General features: G+C 46.5%; 1 protein-coding gene across 15 annotated transcripts in view; it reads left to right on the top strand.

Moving 5' to 3' along the window:
* The window catches only part of zfhx3b (zinc finger homeobox 3b), a 349963-nt gene that overhangs the window by 128221 nt on the left and 219242 nt on the right, over positions 1-2500 (top strand). The window contains exon 1 of one of the 15 annotated variants that reach the window (XM_030413362.1): positions 1332-1461. The exons of the other annotated variants lie outside the window; for them this stretch is intronic. The gene's annotated coding sequence lies outside the window, so the exon portion shown is untranslated. Of the gene's footprint in view, positions 1-1331; positions 1462-2500 lie in introns of those variants that run through there. 15 annotated transcript variants of the gene reach the window in all.

Here is a 2500-nt window from a genome sequence, read left to right as displayed (position 1 = left end):
TATCCTTCTTTCTGTCAGACACACACACACGCACGCCTGCACGCGCGCACACACACACACACACACACACACACACTCTCACACACACACAAACATTTTTTGATGAAAAAAATAAGTGGCAGTGTGATTTGGGACAGCCTGGAGAAGCCAGCAGTGATGTCATTAAGCGGCACCCTGGATGATAAGGCAATCCCAGTCAGTGAATAAATAAATAAATTAAAATCATATCTTATGTATTCTTTTCACCTCCCTTTCAGACCCCCACTATCCCAAATCCTGACCCCTCATCCCTACCCCCCCTTACCACCACCCCTGCCTCCCCCAAACATACACACACTGCAAATACACCCCTTCGCTGCTGATGCAGCCACCACCGCTGTTCCCTTCCCCCTCGTGTCCACCAGCATATCAGGGGAAAAAAAAAAATGAATGCAGCTTTGCAATAAATAATGCATTTCACTAATACACATTCAGGTGGAGTCAGTCTTTTGGCCCCATCTCATGCACATCCAGAGGGAAGAGAAATGTAGAATCCAAGAAGGGAAGGCTTTCCTCCTGAACTGAAAGCGGTGACGGCTCGATAATAGGCTAAAACAACGAGCATGAGAGCGAAAGAGTGAGAGAGAGACAGAGGGAGAGAGAGAGAGAGAGAGAGAGAGAGAGAGAGAGAGAGTAGAGATAGAGAGAGAGAAGGGGGGGTGAACAGAGGAAGAAGAGGTGGGCCAGAGAGAGGGAGAGAGTGGCAAGCATATTATAACTCATCCATGTGGATCACCCTAGTAGATTGGGAGCAATCCCTTGTTGAAAAATTGTCTTCTAAACACTTAGAGAGAAGAACGGAGCAGCCAGCCCATCTCAGTGTGCCTGTGTGTGTATTCTCACACTGCCTGCTATCCCAGCCAAGGTAGAGAGACCTCTGACAGACCGCTTGTGCATGTGCGTGCGTGTGTGTGTATTCCACTCCTGCTCGCGTGCGTGTTGTTCATGAGTGAGGTGTGTTGTGTGTGTGTGTGTACGCATTGTGTTTGTGCTGTATCTTGCCTGAGCCAGCCAGCCAGCTAGTGAGTGTGTGCATGTGTGTGTTTGAGCGAGAGGGGAAGAGAGAGAAGAGACGAGAGAGAGAGAGAGAGGAGAGAGAGAGAAGATGTGTGTGTGTGTAAGGAAGAGGGGGTATTAGGCACCTGGATGTTGTCCTCGTGCTTTAAACAGCTGCCTACAAGCCCAGGTAGTGCGCGCCGGCTTCTAAATAAGCAGGCACATTCATACCGTCCCCTTCAGGACAAGAGGCTAGGCTGCAGAGTGTGAAATCAGACTAATACAGTGGGCGTAGGGCTGTGCAGGAGCAGGAAGCAGCTCCTGCATGACTTACTTAGACTAGAGGTTTAGAGGACAAGAGCGAGCAGAAGAAAAAGAGGGGATTGGACGTCAGAGAGAACAGGGAGGAAAAAAACAGACAGTAAGGTCAGTAAATCCTTTTTTAATTTCTGCTCTGTGGGATTCTTTCTTTCAGTCTACAGTACTTTGAGTACAGTTAGTGTGGAGCTGGGACTGAGGCTGAGGCTGGTGGCTGCTTGTTTTGCTGGAGAAAGTATTGATTCTTTGTAAGTTTGTGGGAAGTGTGCTCTTTTGATCCTGCCAGGTGAGAGCAGATGGAAACACTGGATGTGGGGGGGCTGGCTTAGAGCGGCCCAACTCTTTACTTTGTGTGTGTGTGTGTGTGTGTGTGTGTCTGAGAGAGAGAGAGCGAGAGAGAGAGAGTGAGCGTGTGTGAGAGAGAGAGAGAAAAGAGAGAGAGAGAGAGTGTGTGTGTGTGTGTGTGTGTGTATAGTGTTCTTGTGTTTACATAACTTTATGCTTAGGTGTATAGATTGTTTACATTGCGTTATGTGCAGCTTATGTGGAAAAAAAGCAAATGTTTCTTTTTTTTGGGAATTTGTACAGTAACCAAACTCCATCAAGTGTGTGGTGTGATGTGTGTGTGTGTGTGTGTGTGTGTGTGTGTGTGTGTGTGCTTGCTGTGCTGTGATGCTGTGTACTAGAGAAGGGTGTGACAGGTGCATTTAGGGCAGGGGCAGAGTCGCCGACCAGTAGCGTTGGAGTGGGCCAGATAACAGGACTTGGGAAGTAAAGCGGGTTGTGCCGAAAAAAAAAAGAAAAAAAAAAGAGGAAATCACTTTTCATCCTCAGTTTGAGTGGACGGTGTTGACAGACAGGTGTATCTTCCTAACACCCCTCACAGTCACTGTGTCAGATGGCACATATTACCCAATGAGAGGGTCAGTGTGTACAGGTGCAAAAAAAAACATGACCATAGTGCACACACACACACACACACACACACACACACACACACACACACACACACACACACACTCAAGAAGATGATGTCCACTGTTTAATTACAGAAAGTTTTCTTCTTAATGACAAAAACACTTTTGTAAAATTATTCAGATGTTTAAAGTTACTTACTATTATTTTGAATCATTAAAAACATAAAAAA

This window comes from Sparus aurata, chromosome 4 (assembly GCF_900880675.1).
Source record: "Sparus aurata chromosome 4, fSpaAur1.1, whole genome shotgun sequence".
In the NCBI taxonomy this organism is placed as follows: domain Eukaryota; kingdom Metazoa; phylum Chordata; class Actinopteri; order Spariformes; family Sparidae; genus Sparus; species Sparus aurata.
This window is presented reverse-complemented; position numbering and strand designations above follow the sequence as displayed.